Below are 21,845 nucleotides of genomic sequence, written 5' to 3'. Positions count from 1 at the left end.
GCGCCCAGACGGACATCAGTATCCTCTTAAGAATGACCTTTCCTGCTTATATTAGCTGAGCTGGTTTATGTTGCTTCTAACAAGCACCTTGGCTGGTGCGGTGTACAGACGCCATTATCACTCCCATTTTACAGAGGAGGAAACTGAGGCTCGGAGAGGTTCAGCCCCTTGCCTGAGGTCACATGACTAACAAGCAGTAGAGTCGGGGTTTGGACCAGCGCCTGCCCTCCAAGCCATTAGTTCAGGGACGCATGTGTATCTGCACTCCTGGCACTGTCCCCGGCTGAGAGCAATTTAAGAGTTAACACCCACTCCTTTGATGAAGCTGGTGGAGCGTGGAGGGAGTGGGCAGACAGCTGCTGAGCCCCGCTGTCCCAGGCACAGTTGTGATGTCGGCTAGTGCCCTGGCTTCCTGAGGAGAGGATCGGTCCTCTCCTGGAGAGATGTGTGGGGGAGGACGAGGCTTGCCCTCAGACGAGAGGGCGGGCACCTTGACTGAGCAGAGCAGCGCTCAAATGGCCTGGGGAGAAAGCCTCCAGATTCACCCTCTACCTCTCACATGACTCTGAAGTATGGGAATGACATTTCCATGGCAGGTGCACGTGTCTGGAGCGTGTCCCAGTCCTGCTCACCATCTGGCAGCTCAGGGCCAGGGAACCGTCCCCACCTACTCACCACTGCAAATAGCAGGACAGCATATGGTGGCAGAAGAGAAGGCCCAGAAGTAGTACTTGCTGCCCAATGGCCCAAGCGGTGAGCCTCCCTGTGACTCATAGGAAGGGGGGTCACTTCCTTACAGGTGGAGGAGTGTGTCAGAGGCCAGGCTCCCACAGAGCTCCTTCCTGGGGACAGGTCACAGACCCTCCCCGGCAGCCCTCTGTAAACAGCACTTGAGTCAGGTTCACCCCTCCAGGAATCAGGGATCAGGGCCCCAGAGGCTCCGGAGCAGGCATAGAGGTGAGAGGGCACTGGTCGTACGTCTGACAGGACGCTAAGACCAGATGTGCCGCCCTGGGATGCTCAGTCTAGACCTCCCTGTGTCCCTTCCTGTGGGGCTGCACAGCAGGGGTGGGGGTGCACAGAGGGGGCTGCAGTTACAAAGTATGGTGTCTGGCCAGCAGCAGCAGCACCTGAACATTTGCTAGAAATGCAGAATTTTGAGTCCTACTGAATCAGAAGCTCTGTGGGTAAGGCACAGCATGGTTTTAAAAACCTCCAGGTAATTCTCGTGCAAGCTGTAATTTGAAAGCCACTGACATGTAACCACAGGAAGTAGGGAGACGCAGAAGGTTTGAGCCAGTTGTCCAAAGTTACACAGTTAGTAAAAGGGACTGTGTTCGTTGAGATTAGATTCAGCTGCAAATAACGAAATAAAACCTCCAAAGAACCAAGGTTAACCAAAACAGTTTCTTTTTTCTTCATGGTCTAAGATAGCTGCTGGAGCTCCAGTCGTTATGTCCACATTCCGGGCAGCATAAACGAGGAACAGGAGGAAGTTCAGGCCCTGCGCCTTTAAGGATACTTCCTAAAATTTTATACGTGACTTCCCCTTACATCCTATTGGCCCCAACTTCATCAATTGCTTCATCTAGCTGAAAGAGGGGCTGGAAGGGGTCCTAGGGTCCTAGGATGAAGGACTAGCAGCCTTCATCCTGTCCTGAGGGGACCACACATGCAGGTAAAACGTGGAGCTCTACTGCCGTGGAAGAATGTAGACCCTGGGGCCAACTAGGCAGTGTCTACCCCAAAGTGCACCTGGGAATCGAATCTAGAGCTGACAGTGTCGCATCTGAAGTTATGTTACATTTTTGTTTCCCTGTTGTCTTTACTTCCCCTTTTAGAAGTCCCACAAAGACCAAGCCTTCTGGAAAGTCTTCCTGCTCCCCGCTGCTCCCACCCCCGGCGCCTAGAACAATGCGTGGCATATAGTGGAGGAGATCAATATTTCTCATCAAATGTAAATTTTAAATAGATTACATTAGAGGCCATGTGGAAATAAGCTCGTTAGAGATCTGGCACGCAGTAGGTCCTCAGAATGTGGCTGCTGCCATTTAAGACCACGCTTCCCGGTCAAGCTCAGCTGGCCACATCAGCGTTTCTCTCTCAGACTTAAATTCCCACTGCCATCCCCTGCCTGCATGCAGGGACTCACAGCAAGTGCCACTTCCTGACCTGGGCCCATCGTTGGGCTTTCAAGGTCATTGGCGCTCTTTGATAGGGTCTGGAGAGCCCTCCAGCCGCCCACAGCCCTGGGGAGCAGCTGAATCGGTAAAGAAAGAAAGTTCACATCACCATTCACATCACTGTCCAAACCTGAAACCTTGAGAACCAAGCCAGGTCCAAGCTACAGTTAGTGGGACATGTGTCCCCACCTGGGTCTCGAGCATGTTTCAGCCTCTCCCCTTTCTCCTCTGGGCTTTTTCTTTGTCGCTGCAGGTTCCAGGAACTCTGGCGACCCTGCTTACGGCACAGTGGACGCCCGCCCTCTGGTCCCGTGTTCAGGTTTGCAATGGCCCCAATTTTGCCTAAGTGGGTCAGGCTGGATGCAGTACAAGAGGGCTGTGAGCGCTGGCTGCTTTCCCCTGCTAAGTGGCACACGCTAACGCAGCCTCAAAAATCCAGTTTAACATACATCTTGACCTTTGCACCAAGGCAAATGGGCCTTATTCAAACGCGAACAATCTATTGCCGAGCTGCGTGGGCCAGACAATAGCCCGTGTTGTGCTGTTCCGTTGTAACTGTCCTAATTACCAAAACCCACTAATTTCATGGAATAGTTCAGAGTGAAGCAGATCTTTAGAAAGAATTGTCCCCATTTTTTTCCCTCTACAGAGAGGAAAGGCGAGGAGGGCTCATTTTATTTACCGATAATGAGAACCTTGTCAATTCTTGAATCTCGTTTGCCGAACTACTTGCCTCCCGGAGCTATTAGGAGGAGCCAATGAAGACAAGGTGTTTGTGGAAGCCCTTTGTGAAAGGCACAGCAACCCGCCAGCACGCGGTGTTCCCGTGCATTCCATACTGCGCGCCTTACAGCTGCGCCCATCGGGGGCACCCCAAGAACTCACAGAGCTCCCCCTCCACTCCCCCCACTGCCCCGCAGCTCCCTTGCACCTGTCGCCTTCTCAACATTCAGGTGGAAGCCCAAACATCAGCTCCTTGGGGAAGAGGGTCCAATGAACGGGTCCCAGTGCTGACCTCTCCATTCTTCTAGGCTCCCACTCCTCGCTGAGAGTGTCCCATGCATTTGTTGGCTCCTTGCTTCTCTTCCCCACAAGGAGCATCAGCTCCGGGAGGACAGCACCTGTCTGTCTTGTTCCCAGTGCATCTTTTGTGTCTAGAACTGTGGCAGGTCCGTAGTAGAGATAAACATATGTAGGTTGAGAGACTGCTGGGGAGTTTGGTTCGGGGAGCAAGGGGGGAGAAATTGATGGGTCAACAAGTTGATTAGGGTGCTTTGCACCTGCAGCAGGTGTTATGGAGAAGGACCTGGAGCATCTAAGAACCTGGAGGAGAGTCGTGTGAGTCTTCGGCACTCAGGAGCTTACAGATTAGTATGAGGAAGACCAATTTGCCGGCGTCAAATAACTGCTTCCAATGGGCAGGGTGTCAAGACAGCCATGGTTCTCCTCGGGGGCAGGGCACAGGGTGGATTGTCCCCGTTCAGCAGCCTCCTCTGTCACCTCCGGGTGCCCACAGCTCTGCTCTGCCATTCCAGGTCCAACAAGTGCACTCCCGGACCTCCTGGGGCGCCTGCGTGCCTAGCAGCAACTGTCAGCCACAGCCTGGCACCTGGCTCCTGCGCTCCCTGCCCTTGGCCTCCCCACCCCCACACCCAGCTGGCAGGTGCAAGGTCAAGTACTCTGCCAAGTGCTCGCAAGGTCTGGCCGGGATGGGAGCGCTCCCTGCGCCCACTCGGGAGGTGGCACTTGGTCTGCGCCCTCCTTTTAGAAGTTTTAAAGCCCGCTTGATACTTTTTTCTGTGTGTTTTCTCATCTCATTCTCACCAATAAAATCCTCACTGCGGCCCTCCAGGGAACTGGCTCGAGGGATGGCAGTCCGGCTAATAAGACCTTGAGCATTCCGTCTTCCAGGGATGCCTTGACCCACACGTGCAAAGGAAGCTCTGAAGAACACCTGGAAAGATCACCCAGGCCATGCCCAATGAGGAGCCCATTAAAATGTACTTAGCATTGAGACCTATATTTTTCAAAGCTCCATGATTAGAAAAAAATGGATTTGGAAGGTGAGGAAGACTTCTTGCACAGTGACGGTGTCAAGTGCACTTAGTTTTATAATCATCCTGCCTGGATAGGCTGTTTATACCCAGCAGGGCAGGGTTGTACTGTCTGAGGAGGGGCCAAACAAGAATTGGGATGTTTTGGGGTAGGTTGTTGTTTTTTTGTTTTGTTTTTTGTTTTTTTTTTTTACTCCCTCCAAAAGCAGAACCTATGCTCTTCTCATGTAATCAGCTTGGGCCTAATCCCGAGCACATCGTCTCCGAGGTTCCCGTGTGAGGAGCAGACAAGAGAAGAAAAGAACTTTCTAAAGACAGCAAATTGTAATCATCCCCTAATGAAGCCAGGATGTCACAGTGTAAGGAAGGACCCTGCTGAGAACTGGGGGGGGGGGGTCAGTGATTCGCAGGTTTGCCCCAGACTTTTCAACCCAGATATGCTCTCCTGACCTCAGTCCTTGGCGGCGTCAACAGCTGAACCCATACCCCTTTCCGCAAGGCTGTGCTGGTGGCAGCCAGGGCATCCAAAGCCAGAAGAACAGCTTCCAGTGGCCTTCCCTCCCCAGCGCCACCGAGATGTAGGTGGCTATGAGTGTGGCTCAGCCCTGCTGGGCCTCTCTCCCACCTTCAGGGACATGCGTCATTAACATGACCAGAAATAAAAAAAATGAAGACAGAGCACTGTTATTCCCATCCTGCTCCCAGAACTGGGCTGGGCGAGGGCGGTGCTCAGCAAACGTTAGCCATCACGGGGCTATAGTGGGTCATTGCCGCTCAGGTAATAAAACCATCCCCAGATTTGCAGCGTCACCACGACAACCACAGGGGTAAAGTTATACACCAGTACAAGTGCTACTATGCAAGAGACTCCAGGTCTTGCTGGTGAGGAGTGAGGAAATCGAAGTTCTGCTATGTGACCGCAAACTTGTAAAAATCCACTGACTCTAAAAGAGACGGGGTTCGGGCCGTCTGAGACTCAACCTGCTGATTCACCAGGTGCATGTGGGGAGGCAGGGTTTTGTCCACGAAGGTACAGGGAGTATCTAGTCTATCTCTAGAGAGGTGGAAGGGTTCATGGGTCACTGTGTCCTAAATGCCTAGCCCAGAAGTGTAGAGGGATATGCCAGACGATACAAAACAACACAGTTCAATCTCTGTAGGTCTGCACGTCGTTGTAGAGATCAGGCCCGGCTTGCTTGTTCTATGGTCTAAGTGAGCCACAAAGGCCAAACTCAGACTGAAGAGGAGACCCCAGTGGTCTGGCCACTAATACCCTTGGATTGATTCTATGCATAATAGAACATTCCATAGAAGACCACCTGGAATGAGCCTTAGAGAGTGATTGGTCAACCCCCTTCCTCGAACCAATAGGCTGAAACGGGTTACTAAGAATCCTCAGCATCACTGTAGCATACGTGCCTGAGAAGACACTGTTTCGATTATAATGTAAGTGCCTGACGCTAAGCTTTAACGGCTGAGGCATCTCCGTCCCAGACATCCACGTCACATAAACACATTGCCGGCTGTGTGCCATGGTCACCAGCTATACAGCTGGATAAAGACCCAGGCTGTCCTCCCCATGAAGTTCCTCTTTTAGAAAGCCCTGGGTGACCTAGATCATGGACCACTTGAGTCACCCTGTTTTTCCCTTCTGGCACCCTGATTCCTGCTCCCATATTTTAAATTTGTCAATAAAGAGTGAAACTGAAAAACCGTAGGCTACCCACCCTCGACCCCCAAAAAGGCAGAGCTTTAGGTCTGCTCTCAGTCCTCTGTCTCTGTCTCTATCTCTGTCTCTCTGACCTTGCTCTGTGGCCCTGGGTGTGTGGTGTACCTTCTGGGACTTGTGAGTAATAAACCTTGTTTTTTCAAAGGTCCCGGATGGTTATTGCTGAGGTGTGTATTGCAATCATAAGAACCACAAGGGCAGTCCAGCCACAACATCGGCTCTGGTCTGGGAAATAGCTGTGGGGGCTCACCGCATGTAATACAGGCCCAGGTGAATACCCCAGACAGTCCTAGCTGATAGCCTCTATTGATAGGCTAAGACCAACACAGAACAACCACTATAATCATCATCATCATTATCAGTCACCATCACCACCCTCATCACTAACACCATCACCACCATCACCATCATCACCACCATCATCACTAACACCATCACCACCATCATCACTAACACCGTCATCACCACCATCATCACCAACACCATCACCACCATCACCATCATCACCACCATCATCACCATCATCACTAACACCATCACCACCATCATCATCATCACCACCATCATCACCAACACCATCACCACCACCATCACTAACCCCATCATCACATTATCATCATCACTTATCACTAACACCACTATCACCACCATCATCCCTATTATCACTACATCATCATGACCATCATGATCGTCATCACCATCATCACCAACACCATCACCACCATCATCACTAACACCATCACCACCATCACCATCATCACCATCATCACTAACACCATCACCAACACCATCACCACCATCATCACTAACACCATCACCACCATCATCACCATCACCACCATCACCATCACCATCATCGCTAACCACATCATCACATTATCATCATCACTTATCACTAACACCACCATCACCATCATCACTAACACCATCATCACCACCATCACCACCAACACCATCATCACTAATACCATCACCACTGTCATCACCATCACCACCATCACCACCATCATCACTAACACCATCACCACCATCATCACCATCATCACCACCATCACCACCATCACCGTCATCACTAACACCATCACCACCATCATCACCATCATCACCATCACCACCATCATCACTAACACCACCACCACCATCATCACTAACACCGTCATCACCACCATCACCACCAACACCATCATCACTAATACCATCACCACTGTCATCACCATCACCACCATCATCACTATTATCACTACATCATCATGACCATCATGATCATCATCCCCATCATCACCATCAACATCATTATCATTGTCACTATGATCATCACCAACATCCCCATCACCATCACTACCATCATCATCCTCTTCGTGACCATCACCACTGCTAACACTTACTGCGCACTTCCTGTGCCCTTTCCATGGATTCGTTCAGTTAATCTTCACAAGCCTAGATATGTTTATTATTATCCCAGGTTTACTTATGAGGAAATGCAGGTTACATACATAGCCCAGGCACATAGCTAGTAAGAGGTGCAGCTGGAATTTGAGCCCAGTCTGTCCAGCTCCAGGAACTGGCAGCATTTGGCCAAGACCTTGCAATAGAGGCAGCTGGAGGATTGAAGGAAATATGTCTTGGCTGAGTTTTCAGAAGTATTTTCTGCTGCCCCGCACTGCTTTCACACAGCATGGCTTCAAGAAGTCAGGGCAGGGAGGGAAGGAGGCTGCCATTTGCCAGCTGCTGGGTTGGGATGAAAGACTTTGGTAAAGCAGATGGGAAGCAGACTTTTCCATTCAGTTTGGTCCAGTTCTGCAATGGCTCCACGCACACGGCTTCCATTTTTCTGTCACAGGGCAGCTTATTTATGCCCCAGAAACAAGATGGAAAAACACCCTGAGCTGGGCCACAGAGGGAGAGTTGGGCTACTGGGCTACTGAGGGAGACTCACCCCTCAGTAGTCCTCAGACTCAGACTGTTAAATCCAGTCTTCTCCATTCTTTTTTCTGCAGCCAGAACCCTGAATGTTGTATTGAAACTTCTGTAGTGCAAACATACCTCCCACCCCTTTCTTTATGAAAAAGACCATGTGATGCACTAAAGAACTTTGAAAAATAAAGAGTACCTATAATCCCACCGCCAAATAATGACTTTGGAGTTTAAATATTTATTACCTTCCAGTTTACTATCCCTTTTAAAGCCTCAGAGACTCATAATCATAGCATCTTGTGGCCAGAAGTCTAACCTAGCTCTTTCCCTGTACTAATGAAGGGGGCGATGTTCCCAGAGTTCTGTGATAAGATTTTACACAGAGGGAATAGGGGTGATGCCCTCAGCAGAGTTTCCCTGATGGGCCTTCTAGCCGCTGCTCATACTCTCCAGGCATACCCCAGTCTCAGGGAAAATGTGTTGCCTGGGCAAACCTTGTTCTTTCTTAACCCAGACACCAGCGGATAGAGCGTTGGTCATTTCAGTCTTAAAGTCTATCTATTGGACTGAAGTTAAACTGACCAATGAATGAAGTTTATTAGGAAAATCATGAACAAGGTAATCACTAAAATAGATGGAAATGTCCTTTACTTATAGTTTTTACCCCAAACCTACAGCAAATACCACATTTAACAGTAAAACACTTGCCACGTTCCCAATGAATCAAGAACCAGACAGCAGCTAAGGGAGCTATCCCCCACCATCGTACAGGGGGTCCCAGCCAACCACACAATGAGAAAAGGAAGTAAGCATTAAAAAGATTAGAAAACAAGAGGCCAAGCGATCATTTGTTGGTAATATGGTTGACTATCTACAAAATTCAGAAGAATCAACTACAGATTCATAGAAAATCAGACCTAGAAGGAAACATTTACAAAAACTTACTGGCAGTAACCAATTTTAAAAGTGTAAGGGGAAAGATCAGTGATTAAGTGGCAGGCGTAGACATCTGAGTACTTGGCTCTTTCTGGTGGGTGTGAGGGAGGTCTGGGCTGGGAGGAACAAAGCCCAGGAATGTGACCCAGGACTTGTCCTCAGAAACTGACTGTAAAGAAGTAGAAGGGAATGAGGCTTGGTCTTCTATAACCTGCTAGTGCTGCCCTTCAAATTCCCTGCACAGAATTAGGGAAGAACCTCTTAGGAAAAAGTGATTTCTAAGACACCTGTTCCAGCTACTGTTGCTGGAAACAAACCACCTCCAAGTTTAGCGGCATAAAATAATCCTTTTGTTGTGCTCGCGGATTCTGTGGGTCAGGTGCTGAGTTAGGGTAGAGAGGAGTGGTTCGTCTCTGCTCCACCACGCTGGGGCCTCAGCTGGTGGAGCAGAGATGAGCCAATTTGTCTTATAAAAGGTTGTGGAAGGCAAGGCAAAAACGTACCCCCAAAATGGTTAGCATGAAAAAAAGACGGATTGTCAGGTGCTGGTGAAGATGTGGAGCACCTGGAACTCTCGTACGCTGCTGACGTGAGTGTTAAGTGGGAATAACCAATTTGGGAATCTGTCTGGCAGTTTCTACTCAGCTGAACACACACCAATCGGCGGCCTGGCGATCACGTTCCCAGGCCTACAAATGGGCACCAGAAGCCATACACAAGAATGTTTACAGTAGCACAATCTAGCCCAAACCTCAAAACTTCCAGAATGTCCATCCACAGCAGAATGGATAGATATTCACATGATAGGTTACTTTACATCAATGAAAGTTATAACCACTTGTCCCCAGTATGGGTTAATCTCACAAACAAAATGTAGTCAAAGTAACTAGAAAAAAATACCTGCATAGGATTCCATTTAGGTAAGTTCAGAAGCAGAAAAAACTAACCTAGCATGGTGTCAGAAGTCAGGAGAGCGGTTATGCTTGGAGACAAGAGTGACTGGATGGAGACATGAGTGGCTTCTCACATGCTTGTCAAGTTCTGTTGCTTGATCTAGGCGTCAGGTACATGGGTGTGTTTGCCAGGTGCAAATCGGTCAAGCTGTACACTTCATGTCTTATGCACCCTTCTGGGTGTGTGTCAAACTTCAAGATAAAAAAAATAAAAATTTTGTGGGAGAGCTTGGCTGTCCTACAAGGAGACGGTATCATGCGTGAAGATCAAAGGACATGATTTGTTCACTGAACGTTAATCAGCCCCCCTGCCCACCCTGTGCAAGCCTGTGCTCGGTACCATGCAGCATTTATGAGCTGGACATAAATCGTCAGAGAGAGAAAGGGAAGAGTCATAAGACAAGTACGCATGGGCCCTGGCGGGTTAGCAGAAGCTTGCTGTGAACCCTAAAATGAGACACAAATATATTATTATGATGATTTCCAAACTAGTCATTCCAACTTTCACTCACAAAGTTCAAAAACTTACTCTAAACATTCTGTATTCCCTTACCGCATGGAACAAGAGAAGAGCCATTTACCTGAATCGTTTATGAATTAGAAATAATTTTTCCGGGGCGCCTGGGTAGCGCAGTCGTTAAGCGTCTGCCTTCGGCTCAGGGCGTGATCCCGGCGTTCCGGGATCGAGCCCCACATCAGGTTCCTCCACTGGGAGCCTGCTTCTTCCTCTCCCACTCCCCCTGCTTGTGTTCCCTCTCTCGCTGGCTGTCTCTCTGTCACATAAATAAATAAAATCTTTATAAAAATAAATAAATAAATAAACAAACAAACAAATAAATAAATAAATAAATAAATAAATAAATAATTTTTCCTCCTGTGCCATCTCTTGGCATAATAAATTAGTTCAAGGAATTTCCTGTCCTCTCATTAAAATCACATCTGTTTGGGGTTCTATTAAGTTATTTTATCTAGATGTCAGTTAGCATGAATGTTTACTAACAAAATCTCTTTCACATATGAACTTGCTGCTTTAATGTTTTTGGTATTTGAAAATGAAAAGAAACTTGCTGCTTTAAAGGTGTCCCTCCTACCCCTCACAGCCATTATCCTTCTTCTTGTTTTGTTTTATTTTATTTTTTTAAAGATTTCATTTATTTGAGAGAGAGTAAGAGAGAGCTAGAGCACCGGTGAGGGGAAAGGGGGGCAGAGGGTGAAGAAGAAGCAGGCTCCCCACTAAGCAGGGAGCCTGATGTGGGGCTCGATGCCAGGACCCCGGGATCATGACCTGAGCCGAAGACAGACCCTTAACCAACTGAGCCACCCCAGGCGCCCCCCTCTTTCTCCTTGTTTTAATTATTCATTTATTTTTTTTAATTATACGAGATAAGTGACACCTGTGTGGCTTCCCTCAATCTTGGTCCTTGGAATACCCTGCTTGACTGGCCTTCATCATGTGTCCCACTATTGTCATTCCAGCCTTGTCACTGACTGTAGAGTTACATCCTCCTTGCCTCTGACAGCGAAGGGTTGCCTCCTGGCCTCTACTCCAGGATCCCCATTGATCCTCGGGAGCCCAGGTTCACGGCAGCAACTCACAGTGTCAGCCCCAGTTTATAGAGGACAGCTGCCACCAAGCTTCTCCAAGATGCAGGTGCCAGGACACCTGGGTGTCTCCGTTGGTGAAGCGTCTGCCTTTGGCTCCGGTCATGATCCCGGGGTTCTGGGATCGACCCCCATGTAGGGCTCTCTGCTCAGCAGGGAGTCTGCTTCTTTCTCTCCCTCTGCCTGCTTCTCCCTGCTTGTGCACTTGCTCTCTCTATCTCAAATAAATAAATAAATAAAATCTTTAAAAATTTTTTAAAAATTTAGAAAGATGCTGGTGCCCCCTCACCTCTGTAATTAGTGAAGATGGTGTCCCCTGGGCCCTCCTGAGGACGATAGTCAGGAAACAAGGGCTCTGGTCTCACCTAATACATCCATGTTCATATACCCATGACCCTGACCTTCAAGAGCCCTTCCTCGATCCTGTACCAAGGCATTTGTGGCGTCTGTGCCTTATTTCCGGTAGGCTATTCCTAGGGACATCCCAGCAGGGTACGAGGATGGGCTCCAAGGGACTTTCTGGTCACAGAGATCCCTGATCACAGATGTGTATCTCTGTGGCGCTGAACCTCTCCTCTCCAGCTTTCCATTTCTACTCCACCCCCAGCTCAACACCCTCAGGACCCAGCCCCACCTCTGTTCTCGAAGTCCCTGCTGGCCACGCTGCTCAGTCCGCAGTCCCATGAGCGTGGGAGCTAGTTCCTTCTGCAGCGGGGTCTGCATCCCCTCACACTGCACTGGCACCTGACCCCGCTTGTGAACAGGGACCCGCTATAGCGTGGCAGCTCTGAGTGTCGAGGAGGACACGTGTGTCTTATGAGACACCTGCCTCGGGTGGAGTCCGTGCAGGGCCCCCGGACTGTGGGAGACTGGCTGCTCCCTTCCAGCAAGACAGAGGGGCTGCGGCTGAGGAAGGATCCAGAGACATACCGGAGATTTCCAAGATTCTCAGGCTTGCCTGCAACGTCTCCCTTCCAGGATTCAGGGGTGCTCCCTGTTCCCACCAGAGCCCTGCCTCCCCCACGGGAGACCCCCTGAGGCTGGCATTCTGTCTCCCCTGAAGCGCTGTGGCCCTGCCATCAAGTCCTGGTCTCCGCTGTGGGAAACCAGGCCTCCTCATGCCCTCCCCTGGAGGTTCACGGGCCTTCACAATGGCACACTGTCCTTGATGAGCGGCTGACCTGGGCCTGCCAGGCTTTTTTAGGGTCTCCAAAGCAGATAACAGCAACTATCCAATGCTATCTTCACAGCCATTATCACTGCCTCCAGACCATTCCAGCACCACGGCTGTGGCTTCCTCAACACTTTGCATGAGCTCCGCTCCCGCCAGCCCCAGGTGGGGTCTTCATAACTGTTCTGTCACTGCCCATCTCAGCTGTCACCTCTCCACTTGCAGTCAGTACTGGGGGCCCATCCTGAGGACCTACTTTGCAGGGTCATGCTTGGGGTCCTCTTTCTTAGCCTGGATTCCCCAAAGAGGAGAGCCTGAGGACTCATTCGGGCAGGTGAGCCCAGGAAGGAGGGGTGAGTGATGCGGAGGAGGAAGCCCGGGAAGGAAGGAGGGGAGGCAGGCACAGCAGGAAGCCAGGACATAGGATCAAAGTGGCCATTCCACCGGAGACTGGTGGCTCTACGCACCGGACTATGCTGAAGCCTTATGACCCTGCACCTCGGAACTCTTCCTCTAAGAGAAGTGGGTGGCCAGAGGCATCCCCACTGATGTTACCTGGCTTGCACTCTGGGCTGCACGTGTGTGAGGATAGCGTGGACTGCCACGCGCCCCGCACTGAGATGTTGGCGAGACCCTAGTGCCTGGGGCTACGCGGTGCGGGCCACGTGGCCGGGAGGAGCCAGCTGCACGGGCTAGCTGGTGCACACCTGGGCACTGCAGGGGAGCGGGGCTGAGAGCACCGGTGGGCCTGCCCACGCGGAGCCTGGCGCGGACACGTGGACATTGCCCTTCTTCCCAAGCTTCTTCCGATCAGGTGGCCGGTTTGAGCCGTGTGCCTTCCCACGGCTCTAATGGGCTGGTGCAGGGGGCATAAACTCCCATGCCCTCGGGGTCCCTGGAGGGAGCAGCAGGCCACGCAAACACACACACACACACACACACACACGGTGCATGCACTGGGGGCCTGAGATGGGGCCTCGCCCCCTCTAAACCAGGCATCACTTCTTCTCCCAGGCTGCTCTGGCCACATGGAATATGGGGCTGCTGGTGATGCCTTGGGATTCTTCAAGAGAAGCTGAAAATACAGCAGTTCTTCCGTAAAACCTGTTGATTTTTAAATGGTGATTTTTTTTTTCTTTAATTGTGGGAGTCTTTGGCCCGGCACCAACGCTGCATGAGAGCGAGGGTTTGCCCCGTTCACTGCTGTGTCCTGGCTTTTAGGGACGTTCGGGAGCTGGCTGTCAAGTTCATGGAATGGATAGGCCAGTTAGCATTCTTTGTCCATGCTGTCTCCCATCCCTCTCCCCTCCTCCTTCCCTCTCTGCTCCTCTCCCTCCTCTCTTCTCTCCCTCCCTCTTTCTCTCCCTCCCTCTCTCCCTCTCTTCTTCTCTTTCTCTGTCTTCTTCTCTCCCTCCCTCTTCTTCTCTCCCTCCCTCTCTCCCCCTCCCTCTCTCTCCTCCCCTTCCCTCCCTCCCTCCCTCTCTCTTCTTCCCCCTCCCTTCTTCCCTCCTTCCCTCCCTCTCTGCTGGACCTCATTTTCACATTTCAAAACTTACTGTTTTATCTGGTAACCCTGGTAACTGACCTCTTGGAAGCCTATTTGGGAATTCTAATGCCTTGTTTTTTAATTCCAGGAAAAAAAAAACCCAGATAAATCCTGCCCTTGACTGTAATTTCTAATCTCCCCCCTTGTCGTATGTGGGTGTGTATTTAGATTACAAACTCACCGGATAGGAGCTGTGCTTACAGTTCCGTTTTGTGAGGCGGGTGGAGGTGTGACAAAGACGCCCTTCAAAGGTCCCCTCCCCCAAAGAAAAGCTTGTGTTTTGCTGCCTGCACATCCGGGACTTCATCGGGGCACAGGTGCCCACGGCACTGAAGTGAACACAGCGGTACTGCAGCCAGGCAGAGGGCAGAGGGAGGAGTCGCATCCCTTCCCAGCGCCTTTCCAAGGTGATACTCCCTTGCCCACTGTTTGAACTTGGATGAAGCCATGGTAGAGGAAGGAGTGAAAGCGAGACTGGCCAGGTCCATACTCCATGGAAACCCCAGGAGTCAGAAGAAGCCAGGAGGCCAGGCTGCCAAAGGGTACCGCCCGCTCAGAGCCTGCTTGAGGTCTGTAAGCCAGCCACGGCTCTGAGAAAGAACTACGCGCAGCACGTTGGCTTGCATGAAGGCTTGGGTACAGAACTATCTTTCGTTTTTAAGATCTAATACTTTTGCCCTTTGACAGAAAGAGAGAATAAGGAACCAATCATAAATAATTTCCCTTTTTAAAACTTCGAAGAGACTAAAATGAGATTTCGGGACAACTTAAAAAATCGGATGCTCAGAGGACCTGAGAATTGATTCATTTCAATAAAAATGGTCCCCGAGGTCACCTGCACCGCTGTGATTCCCAAAACCCTGCAAGTCTGCTCCGGATGCCTGGTCCCACAAACAATTCTGAATAGTACTGGCTTTTCGTAGGAATTTGCTGTTTTTTCTCTTTGGTTTAGGTTTTTGGTTTTTTTTTTTCATGAATCCTTTTATTATAAACCATGTTGTAAATAAATATTAGCTGACATGGGAAGCCATTCATGGCAAATTAAGAAAAAAAAAACAGATTATAAAGCATTATGATCCCAAATTTGTTTTAAAAGCACACATACACATTTATGGTGTGTATTTGGAAAAGACAGACAACGAAACGTTCATCGTGGATATCTTTAGGGGTTTGAAGAAAGTTTTTATTTTCTTTTGTGTGTATTTTTTGCACTTTTCAGAAGTTCCTCCACTGAATATACTTTTTGTTAATAGATTTTAAAATAATAGGTATTTTTATAAGTTAAAAAAAAACTTGAAATTATCATTAAGGATGAATTTAGGGGCTAGTAACAGAATGGCCTCTTTTTCACACCTAAGAAGCCTGGAGGTTGGCCTTTGCAACTCTGCAATGATGCTGTCAGAGACCCGAACTCTTTCTCTATATGCGTTCTGCCACTCTAACATGTCATGGCCTCATGATCTCAAAATGGCTACACATCTCCAGGCATTGCATCCACATTCCATCAAGAAAGAAGGGAGAAACTAGCAGCCCCTCACATTTCTTTATCCCTTTTTCATACAAGAATGCAAGTTCTTCTGGAAACCCCTCTCAACAGATTTCTGCTGATGAGGTCATATGGCCACCTCCAGACCAGTCACTGGCCAAGGGGAATGAGATGATCATTTCCCTAGACTAACTCAGCTCCATCACGTTTTATCTCCCAGGGCTGGAGTAAAGGCTGGATAGAGCATGTGTAGGCAATGGATAATATTTGACCAAAAGACAAAAACAAAACCGCTTTTTGCAAGAAATGTTCACCTTGCACTGTAGATATGTCAAATCTCTGTTCTCCATCTGCTCCCGCCCCCGTCCCTGTCCCCTGCCCCCTGCCCACTGCGAGATCTCCAGGAGTAGCAAGGGTGTCTCGTTCATGAACATCCCACATGAGGCAGATTCTTCGGGAATGATAGCTGGGTGCGGGAAGGACAGGCGGATGTGTTCCTGGCTGGCTCAAGTTGCAGACAAGTGGCAGGTTTTGAAAAGTGAGAGAGCCCTTGTGTGCCGCGTGTCCAGCAAGGATCTGGGGGCCGGAAGGAGTGGTGTCTTAAAGGATGTGCTCCTCTCTCTGGTTTTACGAGTTTTTTGCAGAGATTTCTTTACCGCTCTGAGATGGCTCCCTTCACTTGCAGGCTTCCTCATTCTGATTTGATCTGCTTTTTACAAGTTTAGCTGGGGGGGGGGAGGGCGGTGGCTGGGGGCGCTGAACCAGTTGGGATTTCAACTGTAGCTTTTGGAAGATTTCCTTTTGTCATCCGTGTGCTTTTAGCTTCTCAAAACGAGCTGTGCCAGTGCCCAGATCTGCTCGTGCCGCATTCTGCCACGTTTTCCTTAGAAAACAATCTGCTCTTGTCTTCCGGTCGATCTTCCCACAAAGGCCATTTCAAGAGTGGTTTCTGGGCACATCCCTGGAGCAGGAGGCAGAGCTCCTTGGCAGGGCACACATCATCCAGCCCAGGCTCGGCGGCATCCGCCAGTCAGAGGAGCTGATAGGAGGAAAGCGAACGTCTGGGCCGGGAAACGCATTCTTGGCTAACGCCAGAGAGCCTGGTCCCTTGTGCAATATTGTTTCTCCCACGTGATTAAAAGCTTCCCACACCGCTCCTTACAGCCCTCACCTCCTCCTAGCACGTAACGAATGGCCTGGCACGGGGCAGGGCATCAGTCAGTACTTTCATCATCGGAGCAGTGTTAGACCGATGACGATGCTGTGAGCCCGCGGGTTATCAGAACAACGGCGCGGGCAGGGGGTGGGGCGGGGTGAAGGATGTGCCAACATGACTTCTATCTGCTCTGATTTCCATCCGATTTCCAATTTTCTGTACTCCTGGCTGATTCGGAGCTGTGCGTAGACAGCTCCAGAGATGCGGAAACCACAGACATCAGAGGAAAGGACAGGAAGCCGCCTGGAGACATGGGTAGGGATCACACCTTTGACTCAGTTCCCCGGAGCCGCCTGACCTCCAGGGACAGTGCCTGACACCGGACAAGGGTGGTCTCTCATCCTCAGGGGCCCAGGCGGGGAGATGTGACCACCGAGACACCCAAGTTCAAGGTGGGTGAATGACTCGCCCGCGGTCACGGAGCTAGTACTTGGCAGACGTGGGTTTTGGCCTCTTCTCCAGACCTGTCCTTGTGAGCAGCCTGAGCCTACGAGTGGAGGGGCTGCCCTGTTACTGATGATCGCTGCCTGGCTCCTGGCCTCCTCTCACCGCTCCATAAACGAATCTTGCACCTTTATGCCTTCTGCACTGAATCACGCTATAAGAAAACCGAACTTTGAGCCTGGAAACCGGTGTGACTCCGGCACGCAGTCTGGGGCTGACCTGGAGGATCTTGCTGCCTCCTGGGCACTCAGACCATGGCTGCCTTCCTCGCAGGCTGGGCGGCCAAGAAGCTTTCCTAAGCCACCAATGAATTTCACCTATAGGAGTCTCCTTGGCTCCCCGGATTGCGGCTGGCTCTTCCCACACTTGCCTCTCTCCCTGCAGTTGCTGCAATCCCCGGTCAGACAGTTACATAAGCAGTCCCCCTTGCCAACTGTCACCAAGGCCACCTGGAAAATCAAGACTTACGCAAACCAGCAATGGCTTGCCAAAGGTGCAACACCCTCGTGAGCTTGTCCCCGGCTCCTCGGGAGCTACGTTCAAGCCCTCTCCTTACTACCAGCCCTGGTTTTTTCAGAGCTGGAAAAACAACAACAACAACGTGTATTTTCTGCAGACTTGAAGCCAGTTAGGATGCTGGGGCGTTTCTAGAATAAATAGGCTGGAAATTCCATTGTCACATCTGTCCTCTGGTTCCTGGTTTCTTCCTAATGTCAGTATAACATACTTACTCCTGTGTCTATGTCCTGGTTCTTCTATCAACTGGCTGCTTGGCCTGAAGCGAGTCACTCTGTCTCCCCAGGCTCCGGCTTCCTCATCTGCAAAACGAGGGGATCACGGGAGACAAGCACCGGGACCCTTCTAGTTCTGAACTGACTTGTCCATTCTCCTGTGGTTTGGCCTGGAGCCTCCTCTTTCCTCCCGTCTGTCTCATGCACAGAGCTGGTGCCCAAAACACAGCACAGGCACAGACCACAGCTGTCTCCTGACAGCTCTCAGGATCGCACAGTTTGTTGGAGCCAAAGACCTGGCAGGAGATGTTCACAGCTCACAGAACCACAGTTTCAAAGTCATGTTGTCAAGAAAGGATGAAGGACAAGAGGGACAAATGCCGTTCCCTCTCGAAGCTTCTTTCATTTTTCAGCTTGGAACTTGTTGCTGTCTGTACTTTGACGATGTTCCAAACGTCTACAGTTACAGACTATCCCCTCCCGTGCCAGCAGGTCTGGAAGCCCAGCCACGGAATCAGGCTATGACGACCAGCCACACATCCTATCTTCCTCAGCATTCCAGTTGCAGAATAATTTTTCAACTGTAGTTTTGCAACTGTGGTTAGTAACCAAGAGGCAAAAGACTTAACAGCAAATCCAGTGAGGGAAACAAAGTAACTTCTAGGGAAAAAAAAAAAAAGGAAAGAGTGAGAAAAACCAGAAAGGCCATCATGAGAAAAAGGACATTTTTTTAAAAGAAGGATTAACAGAAGGGGCTAAAGTTGGGGCTGTGCAGAGGCACCCAGCAGACAGGGAAATAACAAGCAAAGAAACAAACAAAAACCAAACAAACAAAACCCTTGGCTAAGAGATCATCAGAGAATGCTTAGTAAAGAGATTGGAAAGAATATGGTTATCAGAACAGTAATGACCATTTTAAAAGAAAATGAGTTCTGGCAATGGATTGCCTCTCATTTTTATTCTATCAAAAGCTGGTGGAAGTCTGATGAAAAATAAGGAGGAGTAACAGGGACGAAAGAAAATGTCTTACAGAGAAAATTCTGAGTCTGAACGAAATACAGTCCGGTTTGTGTGCTGAAATGCCCCCAGATGAGTGCTTCCAAGAAATGAAACCATTAACATAAGTGATTTGAGAAACTGGGCATCACAGAGTGTCTCAGAGTAAGGACAGGATGATTGGAAGGAATACAAAGAAAAGAATCAAATTCCGTTCAGAGAGAGAAGAAAGGCCATCTGCAGGATGGACTGGAGGAAAGGCTTTTGTCCTGCCGTTTAAGCAGCGAACTGTGGCTTCAGGGAGCCTTTTCCCGCTTGCTCCGTGCTATACCACGTTTGGCTTGAGCCATGATTGCTGCCTGTTTTGTTTTGTGGTGTGTGTGTGTGTGTGTGTGTGTGTGTGTGTGTGTGTGTGTGTTTTAACTCGCAAAATCAAAGTATCATGTAGTTTTGCAAACTGCCCGAGGTTCCAGGCAATGAGAGAATAGGATGAATCATATGTAAGAATATAGCTTTGATGAAAAAGCCTTCAATCAGTCAATGGCATGATGGGTTAAATAATCCCCATGATGTCTGTCTGACAGAGGAAGGACTATTTTTGGACTTCACATAGAAGGGATGTATCACAAGCACAGTCATAGGTATTTGTGGCGTAGGCCCACTTAGAGCACCTCAAAGTGCCCTTCTTGGATGCAGCCGGTTTTTGTATTTCTACTTGTGGGAACAGTTTGTGGTGATTATTATAAGAAATAATGATGAGGGGTTTTCTTGAAAAATTAAAAAAACAGTAGCAGTAGTAGCTAAAACTTGATAGTACTTACTAAGTGCCTCTTCCAACAGCTCTTTACATACATTCATTCCCGTATCCCTATCAAGTAGGTGCTGTTATGATTCCATTTTGCAGATAAGGAAACTGAGGCACGGGAAGGTGAGATGGCTTGTCCAAGTTCACACAGCCAGAAAGAAGCAGAGCCGGGTTTCTAATGAACCACATTCCCACGTGCCCGCTCCCATTTTTAGCAAACTGTTCATACTTTTCCTATTTGCCTCAAGTCCTCTTATAATATATAAAGGAAATAAAACATTACACAGAAAGTTGCTGTTACATGCCTATCCCCATTCCATGAACATGGGGTATAGTCTCTAGCTCCTTTTAAAACACTTTTACAGGGGCACCTGGGTGGCTCAGTCAGTTAAGCATCTGCCTCCGGGTCAGGTCATGATCCTGGGGTCTTGGGATCGAGCCCCGCATCGGGCTCCCTGCTCTGCCGGGAGCCTGCCTCTTCCTCTCCCACTCCCCCTGCTTGTGTTCCCTCTCTCGCTGGCTGTCTCTCTCTCTGTCAAATAAATAAATAAAATCTTTTAAAAAATACATAGTGTTCGTTTTCACATTTCAAACATCTATAAAGAGTACTATATTCTATTTCCTTTCACCATTATGATTACGAGCTGTCTATGTTGATATGTATTGACCTCCTGGACCACACAGCCCAGTTCTGTAGTCACATACGGCCAGGAGCACTTGACAAGTGGCCATTCAAACTGAGAAGTGCTCTCAGGGTAAAGTGCATAGTAGATTTCAAAGACAGTATGAAAAACAGTAAAATGCCTCTTTAATAATAATTTAATACTTTTTAATATTGATCACATGTTGAACCGTTAATATTCTGGAGATACGGAGTGAAATAAAATGTATGACTGCAATTCATTTCACCTGTTTCTTTCCTTTTTTTAACGTGGCTACTAGAAAATTGAAAATAGCATAACCGTTCAGGACTCTGGGAGGCTGCATGGCCGCACAAAGGGAGGTCGAGCTGGGCCCGGAGGCAGGCAGACTGGCTGAACTTGTAAACTCCCAATGTGACTGGAAACGCTCTTCGAGAAACAGCGTCAATCTGCCCAAGAAAGCAATGACCTGGGGGCTTAGCTTGGTGACGTCTATCACAAAATACAGTCCTTACCTATTAGTGCAGTTTCTGTCTTTTTTTTTTTAACTCTGAACAGAGCCGTTATGACCAGACCCACGTTTGTTGGGGCAATTTCAGCTTTAATGAAGCCAGCACGGCAGATTTTTCTGGCATCTGCCTGCAATGTTATGAAGTCAGCTTTACTCTGTGCCACTAAGTGTATTAACTATTTTTAGGGCCAACTGTCAATGCACCTACTTGTTCACGCTTCCTCCGCTTTCGATTTGTTTTCTTAAGCCACAGCTATTTATACCTGAAGTGCTTTTTCATTTTTTAGAAAGAGATGTCCTCATTCTTCTGCCAAAGATAAAACCGAGGCTCGTAATTAAGTTATAAAACACACCGGGAGGGAAAAGATGATGGGCAATTGCCATGGGGATATTATTGATGATTGCTTTTCGAATTCTGAATAAAAACCTCAGTTTCATATTTTGAATCATAAAGTTACAGACCCAGCAGAGACCTGAGGTCTCCTAGGTGTTGGTCAAGACCGTGGATTTGGTGTCAGGCAAGCTGTGTGACCCTGGGGCCAGTACCTTAACCATCATAAGCCTCGGTTTCCTCATCCAAGGAATGAAGATACCAGCATCTGCCCTCTAGAGTTCTTTTGTGGGTTAAATGTGATAACGATTGTGATCTTCCTTGTACCTACTTTTATTCCACTGCGGTTGTGGTAATTACTATTCATTACTGCACCATTAATATTTCCCCCAGACGGCTCCAAGGGGATAGCCTCTTCAAGCATACCTGGTCCGACTGCAACAGGCTCTCTACCTGGGCTCTCTACCAAGACTCTTAAAACTCTTCCCTGAAATGGAGAGGTCCATGGTTAGCAAGACAAAAACCCTGCAGACTCTCCTCCGCCTTGCTCTCGCCCGGGGCGGGGGGGGGGGGGGGCTGCTCTGGGCAGTTCTGGC

The sequence above is a fragment of the Ursus americanus genome, chromosome 14, assembly GCF_024610735.1.
Source record: "Ursus americanus isolate L20-20 chromosome 14, mUrsAme1.1.p, whole genome shotgun sequence".
In the NCBI taxonomy this organism is placed as follows: domain Eukaryota; kingdom Metazoa; phylum Chordata; class Mammalia; order Carnivora; family Ursidae; genus Ursus; species Ursus americanus.
Note: the sequence above shows the minus strand (reverse complement) of the source record.